General features: G+C 50.1%; 1 protein-coding gene across 1 annotated transcript in view; it reads right to left on the reverse strand.

Moving 5' to 3' along the window:
- Positions 1 to 8,921, reverse strand: part of LOC144258246 (uncharacterized) — a 640,730-nt gene that overhangs the window by 219,800 nt on the left and 412,009 nt on the right. The window lies entirely within an intron of this gene.

Genomic DNA, 8,921 nt, shown 5'->3' on the forward strand with positions numbered 1-8,921 from the left:
TCCGAGGTCAGACCCAGGAAGGTGGAAGCTGTGTGAGCTGTGTGTCGTAAAGACAGACTGCTCCCAGAAAGGCGACTGCCCGAGAGTCCTGCCCGGCTTCATGGGGAGCAGTTCCAGAGCATCGCCCAGGGACTCCGTGACAACCTCCTATCAACAACTGCTATAAAATCCCTCTCATTTTCCACTTTCCTCTCTATAATTTGCATAAATGGATCCAAAATCCCTCAGATTTCCACCCTTTCTCTTTCATTTCTGAACACTGATCTCAAATCTCAGCTTTCCCTCTTACGATGTCATTATCAAATGTCAATTAAAAATCCTCTTGAGTTTGGGGCTGTTCCCCATGTCTCTAAATCCTAGCAACTTGTCCTTCCTTGGGGGGAACCTGTCGCCCTGAGCCTTCTCCATCCTGGTTGGGAAATTAACCCCCCTGCAACAATGATCATCTTTCCCTCTCCTTTGAGAATCATTTGTTCCCTCCTTTCTCTCTGTTAAAAATGTTTGCTGATAAAAGAGACTAGCCATATATTCAATACCCATCAAAGCCAGGGGCCTCCCCCTGTTTGGGGGATGGGTGGTTCCCAGTTGGTAACAGGAGAGTTGGCTGGACCCTTTTCTTTTCTCCAGCTCGCACGGGATGAGGAGGTCCCTCTGAGTGCAGCGTGGGTCCAGAAATATCCCAAACCCCATGACAAAGGGTCTCCATGAAGGGGGGCTTCCCGCAGTGCAAAGATGTAGCCAACTCTGGGGTGGATCCACGGTGGCCATTATTTGCTCGTGACAGAGTATGGAAATGTCTTACTTATTTTGGCCCTCCATGGCTTCCCTTCTCCTGTTAAAGAGGCGTCCCCCCGTGCTCCCTCTGCCTGTGTGACTGGCCAGCAGGGGGTGGTGATAACTTTCTGTCCACTTGTCAGACACTGTGAGGGAACACTGTAGCTGAGGGGGTGCATGTCTGTGTGGGGAGATTGCAGCGGGAGCTGAAGGGACATTGTGGTAGGGGGAGGCCTCTGGGTGGCTGGGCAGGGGGGACCCTAGTCAGGTTGGTGGGTTATGGAGGGTTTGGGGTTTCGGGGGGTAGTTCTGATGTGCCCAGCCCTAAGGCTATGGGTCCTGGAGGTGGGTATCGCCGGGGGCCTGTTGGCTGCAGACCAGTGGGGGTGGGGGTCTCTTGGGCAGGTGGGGCAGGGGATTAGACGCTGCCTGGTGCTGTGCCAGGGGCTCTGTCTGGGATTGCCCAGCTGGCTCCTGGGACCATTGCCATGCCCAGTGCACAGCGCTGTGGTGGGGCGGTCCCTGGCGCAGAGTGAGGGGTCCTCCTGTAAAGCGTCAGCGGGTCCTGCTGGCCGGAGGAGGGGATCCCAGGCAAATGGCCTGGGAGATCCTGGTGGAGGGCAGGTGGGGGTCTGTAGCCAGACAGCCAGCCCCCCCCACGCCCTCAGACCAGCATTGCTGGAAACACAGGAGGAAGCCGGAATAGGGCACTTAACATATATTCCAGCACAGCCTTTGAAGCTGTGAAAAGCACAGGTGTGCTGCTACAATGTGCCTCTGGGAACAGATACAAGGATTAAGCTCACAGCAGGCAGAGGCCCTGTGACAGACATGGCTCTTAGCCCCTGCTAAATAGCGTGATGCACACACCCCAACATCCTAGGTGGGAAAATATTTACCCTGATAAAAGAAATGTCCAGTAGTCGATACTTATTGTTTCTTTCCTTTGAAGTGTAAACTACTCTTGCGAAAGCTGGCGTCACCCAGACAGACCAGCCTCAAATTGGCATAAGAAAGGAGAAAGAGAATAAAGGAGTACAGAGGTATAAGTAGGGGACCTACAGCACCATGATTTTGGAGTGCTTTTCACTATCTATCTGCTGGTCAGATAAGTGAGAGCCTCCCAAGGCTTCTGCAGCTAAGAGGGTCCCTAAGCCTTGTCCCTTATTCGTCTTTCCGCGGAATTGAGTGACCGATCCTGGCTTGGCACCGCTGGAATCGAGAGATGCAAGGAGGGTAAGAAGCACCCACACCTGATCTCCTATCTTTAGTGTACACATATTTTGAAATAGAGCTCTATACTTTGTTTTCTTTCTTTGGGATTGAGGCTTCAGTTTTGTAACTTGTTTGTGTGTGTAACATCTCGACATTTAAATAAGTAGGCACTAGCAATTTTGTAACCACATGATTAGAATCTAGCTTAATAAATTTTGGTAACCATTTGTGCATAAGCCTGACTTGTTTTCTCTGGTTTACTGCAAAGCAGCCAACACAATGAAAGAACCTCAGCTGTTTTGGCTCTAAAGCCTGGCCATGAGGTGAGAGTACTAAGAGCCTAGCGTTGAGTTGTGCCGCCTCCACGGGGCAAACTCTTGGGGCACCTGTCAGTCAATCCTGGCGGCCCGCTGCGAAGGAGCTCTGAGCTCTAGCAGTTAAAGTCACGGGGGGGGAGAGGCTCTTAGTGCTGCCATTGGGGCACCTGTCAGTCAGTATTGACTGCCCGCTGCGAAGGAGCTCTGAGCTCCAGCAGTTAATGTCACGGGTGGTTAGGACCTTGGGGCATCCGTCAGCCTAGCCCGGGCTGCCCGCCGCGAAGGGACAGTGCGTCCTAGCGGTTAAAATAACGGATGGTATAAACGGGCATAGCTGGCACCTCAAGAAACATCCTTGGCCGTCGGCTAACAGTAGTGTGGCGAGCAAACGAGCAAATGAGTGAAGAGCCCCGTTTCTCAGGCCCCCCAACACTGCCCCTCTTCATTCGGTGGAAGCACTCCTGGTGAAGACGCACACTGCCGACAGAAGGAGGGGAGTGGGGAGAAACTCGAATTAAGCTTCCGCTTCCTCCATCAGGATCATGAGAGCAATGGAAAGAAAACTCAAGAGGAACAAGCCTCTTCTCCTTTCATGCACCCCATCACAACCCTCCCTGCTTCATTTTCTGCCTGAATTTCCTTCTGAAACTGCAACGGCTGCTCCAGAAAACAATCATGTCTCTGAATTCACAGCAACATCCTGAGGATGATAAAAGTATGAAGGAATTCATGGTCCTTTGTGACATAATAAAATAAAATAAATATAAATAATTAATAATAATTAATACATTTTATTATTTGTATTGCAAGATTAATCTTTCTGTTTTGCAGATTCAGCTCGACGTTGATTCTTGTTGCTCTTTGCAATGTATCTATCTATCCAGGCAACAGTATTTGCTGTTGTTTCAGGTGGAGCACTCAGCGTGTTATGTTTTTCTGACAATCTGTGTCTCGAAAATTCTAGCCAATATGCCTGGAAGTTCCAAGAACCATCAAATTACGAAGGAATTTGAGGTCCTTTTTTATATTACCATTTATCAGTAGTTATTATCTGTAGAGCAAAGATTAATTTTTCATTTTTTTAGATCCAGCTCTACGCTGATTCTTGTTGCTATTTGCCATGTATCTATAGCTATCTAGCTATAAAGGCAACCGGTTTTTGCTCTTGTTTCTTTGTATTTGTACACTGCAACTTTACAGCCCAAGCCGCACGATCCTGATTAATGTGACACTGGCCAGCTGTGGGTGATTCATTGCACTGTAGACGTATCCTAACGTTATGTCTGCACAGCGATTAAAGGACCCACCTTCCCCCATTCGCCACGAGTTTTCAAAGATAATGGCCAATGGCTCTGCGATCACAGCCGCCAGTTCCTTTAGCACTCTCGGATGCAACTCGTCCGGCCCCATGGACTTGTGCACGTCCAGCTTTTCTAAATAGTCCCGAACCACCTCTTTCTCCACAGAGGGCTGGTCACCTCCTCCCCATGCTGTGCTGCCCCGTGCAGTAGTCTGGGAGCTGACCTTGTTTGTGAAGACAGAGGCAAAAAAAGCATTGTGTACATTAGCTTTTTCCACCTCCTCTGTCACTAGGTTGCCTCCCTCATTCAGTAAGGATTTTCATTCTCAGACACGGTGCACAAAGCAGGACTCAACCCTCGGCGTAAACTGAGTGAGCCGCCCACAGATTCTGGCAGCCCCAATGAGCCACTTGGTGTGAGAGCTCGGACCTGCCCTTGTCCCAGAAGGAGGGGGTCATCTGCGAGGGGACTGGAACACTGACCTATCAGCTCTTAACACCCAAACTTTCAGTCACTCTATTATCCGTGCCTCTGAGTGTAATTTAAACAACAAGAACAGCTACACTGGGCTAGACCAAAGGTCCATCTAACTCTGTTATTTGTCTTCTGATAGCAGCCATTACCAGGTGCCTCAAAAGCCACTACTGGGAGTTGAACTTAGGATCTCCTGTTTAGAAGACAGGTGCCTTAAACCAGCTAATCCGTGGTGCTTTCCTCTGGCTAACGTATGGTGTCTGCCCACACCTGACTCCCTGCCAACCCGCACTGGGCCCTAACAAGCGTTTCTTGTGTTTCGATTCTGTAAAGCAGAGAAGCGGGTGAAGTTTTACTCCCAAGGTGTGTGTGTGATTCTTTGGACAGGTCTATCCTACAAAATTAAGTCAGTGTCAACATTACTTTGGGGTGTTAAAAATTTTACCTTCCCTGAGCAATGCAGTTATATCAGCCTAATCCCGGTCTAGATAGCACTGGGTTAACAGGAGGACTTCTTCCCACCCCACTCTGCCTCTTCGGCTGAGGCCTGCTGGTCCACCTTTCACTCGCTCCTCTCTCCCCGAGGCCTCCTTGCCGGCTGCTCATTCCTCTCCGCCCCCTACCCCAAGGTCTGTCCGCCACCCACACCTCTCTGACCCCTCCCCTGAGACCCACCATGGCCGCCGCTCCCACCTCTCAGCCCTACCCATGAGACCCACCCAGCCTGCCACCCGTGCCTCTCCGTCCTGCCCTGCCCACCACTTGCACCTCTGTGCCCCTCCCCTGAGGCCCACCCTGCCCGCCTCTTTCTTCATGCTGCTGTTGTTATTCCATGACACATTAAAGATGGAATGAAAAGCTGAGTTTCCTCCAGGGTGAGGAAAGGAAGGAGACACCAACCCCCTGGCCAAGCTCTGTGCCCCACAGAAAACCTGCCCCCTGCTATTACAGTCACTGATGTACTGGGGATATGACGGGAAAGGGACTGTCTGAATTATCGAGGCAGGAATTTTACAACAATCTACAGCAACATCACTGGCCACAAACACACTCTCCTCATGCTCCAGCCAGAAGGGAAACGAGCAGGAATTCTTGTTCAGCCCTGGGCACACTTACACAACAGCACAGCAGTGAGTGTGTTGTGGACGCTGGTCTGAGGAAACAATTGGAAACGATCACTCAGTGAGAAAAGAACTAGAGGGTCGTGAGAGCGCTCTATAAAGCAAGTAGTTGTGGCTGAGTGGTTAAGGTGGTGGACTCCTTAACTACGGAGGAAGTTGCGGTTCTTTAGTTTCAGTGCCTGAGCATCCTTGACCCCAGTGGGAGCCAGGCTACATCTACACGGCAGAGTTATGCTGCTTTAGTTAAAGCGTTTTAATTAAGCCGCTGTTGCATGTCCACACTAGGCTGCTTGTGTCACCGGAGCGCATCCAGGCGAGCAGCTCTTGGATTGCCACAGAGAGCAGTGCATTGTGGGTCGCTATCCCACTGTGCAACTGGCCGCAGGGTGCTTTGGGAAGGGTTTGCAATGCCTCGTGGGCAGCCACACGAGGCAGGTTTCTCTATCCCATTGTTCCGTGGGCATCCGACTCGATTGCCAGCTGCTTTTCAGCTGCCGTGGGCGTGCTGGGCAGAGAGTGTGTGTGTTGGGGACAGACAGTGTGTGTGTTCGGGGAGCGTGTGTGTTGTGGAAGAGTGAGTGTGTTGGCACGCTGTCCCTAAGTTCAGACAGCTGCTGGAAGCAACCAGTCCTGAGTCAGGGGGAGGGGGACAGCCCAGTCCTGAGTCAGGGGGAGCGGGGACACCCCAGTCCTGAGTCAGGGAGAGCGGGACACCCCAGTCCTGAGTCAGGGGGAGGGGGACACCCCAGTCCTGAGTCAGGGGGAGGGGGACACCCCAGTCCTGAGTCAGGGAGAGCGGGACAGCCCCGACATCAGCCCCCACTTCTCGCACTGGCTCAGCACAGCCCAGCAGTCTCTGTCACATACACACACTCACACACACTGCTGCCTGCCTGGCTGTGTGTCAGGGTGCAGGACGAGGGGGGTTTAGAGGGCCACGGGCCCAGCACTTTTTAGCAGCCCTAAGAACGGACGACGGAGGGGGGAACAAGGTGGAGCCTCGGGGGAAGAGGCGTTCTGTGGGTGTGGCCTCCGGGGGAGGGGTGGCATCAGGGAGAAGGGGCGGTGTGAGATTGTGGCCTCAGGGAGAAGTGGCGGGGTGAGTGAGGGCTGGGGGGAAAGGGGTGTCATGGGGTGTCACAGTTCGGACACCGGTGGCCCCCCCACTGTTTGGAAGATTCCACCACCCCTGCTCTGGGTCCTAGGTGTGGTGAATTTGTCAGGTCTGAGACAGGAGTTGCTTGTGAATGACAGTGACCCCTTTGCCAATTGGCACCAATAAGCTTTTGTCACACATTGCGACGGGGCAAGGCAAGACGGCTATAGTTAAGTAGTGAGGAACAGGTATTTCAGCCCCAGACTAAACAAATCCTTGGTACCATGGTAACCAAACGGCAGTTGTTTCAGGTTAATCAAGACACCTTGGGCCAATTAAGATCCTTCTAGAAAGCAGTGGAGATAGCTAGGTTGATTGGAACACCTGAAGCCCATCAAGGCCTGGCTGGAACTAGTGAAAAGCCTCCCAGTTCGTCAGTGAGGCCCATGTGTCAGGATCTGTAGGAGGAAGCCGTGCTGTTGGAGGAACCAAGCAGTGCAAATCCACATCAGATGCAAGGAAGGAGGCCCTGAGGTAACAGCGAAGGAGATACTGAGTGGGGGCTGCTGTGGGGAAGCGGCCCAGGGAATTGTACACGTCCTATTTCCCAAAAGTCAGCTACCATAGCTGCTACTATTAGGGTCCCTGGGCTGGAGCCCAGAGTAGAGGGCGGGCCTGGGCTCCCCCCTCCCCTCCCCTCCCCTCCCTGATTAATCATGGATACTGGGAAACAGAGATTGTGCGAGGCGGGGTTGCTTCTCCTCACCTCTCTTGCTGGCTTATGATGGCTCAGTAAGCTGTGGCCCTTGCCTCTAGAGAGAGAGAAGGGCTATGTGGAGGGTCACAGCGAGCCTCTGAGGCTAGCAAAATCCACCAGGAAACGTGGGACCCATAGAGACAAGGACAGAGCTTTGTCACAACATGAACTGAGCTATACCCTCACACCCTGATATAATAGAAAGACCAGCACAAAAAACAGAGAAAGGAACAATAAGATACTAAAATAACAATGGTTGGAACTCTCCATTTCTCTCAGTCTTTGGGTGGATGGGTACTAAGAGCTTTAGCTACAGTTGAGGAACCAGGCGATCGGACAGCTGGCTCAGCCCTCCATACTAGTACCTCTCTCACATATAGGGAAATGGGTCAAAATTGGAATTCATGTCATGACTCACTTCCCATAGGGGATCAGTCTGTCTCAGGCTCTGTCTATACTTCAAACACTGGAAGTATTCTTCTGACAACCTAACACTGTGTACACTGGGGCTGAGGGCACATTAACTACTTCTCTCAGTGGAGTGGACTTTTCACACCCCTGAGAGAGGTGGCTACGTCAACATTGCTTTTCAGCATAGACCAGACTTTAGATGGCTTATTGACCTAAAAGGTAATGGACTTCAGCCTTTTCCTTGGTGGTTGAGGACTGCAACTTTCCTACCTGCTGAACACATCCTACGACAGATGACTTTCCTTTGCAAATTAGAGAAGTGGGGAAGTCAGTGATCCTTACAGTCTAAGTGTAAGAACTTGTAAAAACTTCTACAAATTGTCTCTTCGAATAATTTTGCTTTCACTAGAAATAGACTTTGAAACTAAGCAAAATAAGTTCTATTTGAAACACAAAAATTTAAAATCTATACTGGGCCAATATTCACTTATACACTCTCACACACATTCTTCCACCCCAACCATTGGAGTGAGGTTTTCTACCAGAACTCTTTACACTACGGGGGTAAATTAAAGCAAATTAACTTTTCAAGATCACCTGTCACTTCCTGTATGACTAACAAAATGAAAAAGGAGACATTTTGTTTTACAAAGTGATTCAGATTATCACACAATTAATCTCCTACTCTTTAACCAATAAATTCATTTTCATTGGAAACAATAACATATTCAAAGAGCTCAAATTCTTGTCATATGAGTTCATTTTCTTTTAATCCCCGTTGCCAACAACCAAACCCTGGCTCTAGTTCTGGTTTGTCCCAACGTAGGTCCCAACCAATTCTCTGAGTTCATATATCGCTGGTTCTTCTGCCATGTGTGTTGGTGGAAGGGGTCTCCTATGTGGGAATGTTTGCATCACGAGGAAAAAAAAAATCTCTCTTTTCACACTTTTTAATCTTTCAAAGTAGGAGGAGGTAGAGGAGAAGGGATGTAAATGCATAAAACACAAGAGAAAACTGTCCTACACTAAAGGCATTTATCGGTATAACTATATTGCTCAGGGGTGTGAAAAATCCAGAGTTGAGCAATGTAGTTACACAGCCCTAACGCCCTGTGTAGATAGCGCTACGTCAGCAGGACATATAGCTTGAGGGGGCTGGACTAATGAAGTCCGACGGGAGAGATCTCTCCCATTGGCTTAGAGCATCTGTAATAGCATGCTACACCAGTGCAGCTACATTGGGGCAGCTGTGCCAACATCAGCTTTATTGTGAAGCCGGAGCATCAGACACAAAACCAGAGAATCAGGACTCAACATGCGAGTATCTGGAAGTCTGAAATTGGAACCGGACACGTTCCTTGCCTCATTGGTTACCATCATTTCCACAGCCTGAAAGTCTTGGTTTCTGTGAAAATAGAATGAATTATATTGAAATTAGAATTCATTAAAGAAATG

The sequence above is a fragment of the Eretmochelys imbricata genome, chromosome 28 (genome assembly GCF_965152235.1).
Source record: "Eretmochelys imbricata isolate rEreImb1 chromosome 28, rEreImb1.hap1, whole genome shotgun sequence".
Taxonomy (NCBI): domain Eukaryota; kingdom Metazoa; phylum Chordata; order Testudines; family Cheloniidae; genus Eretmochelys; species Eretmochelys imbricata.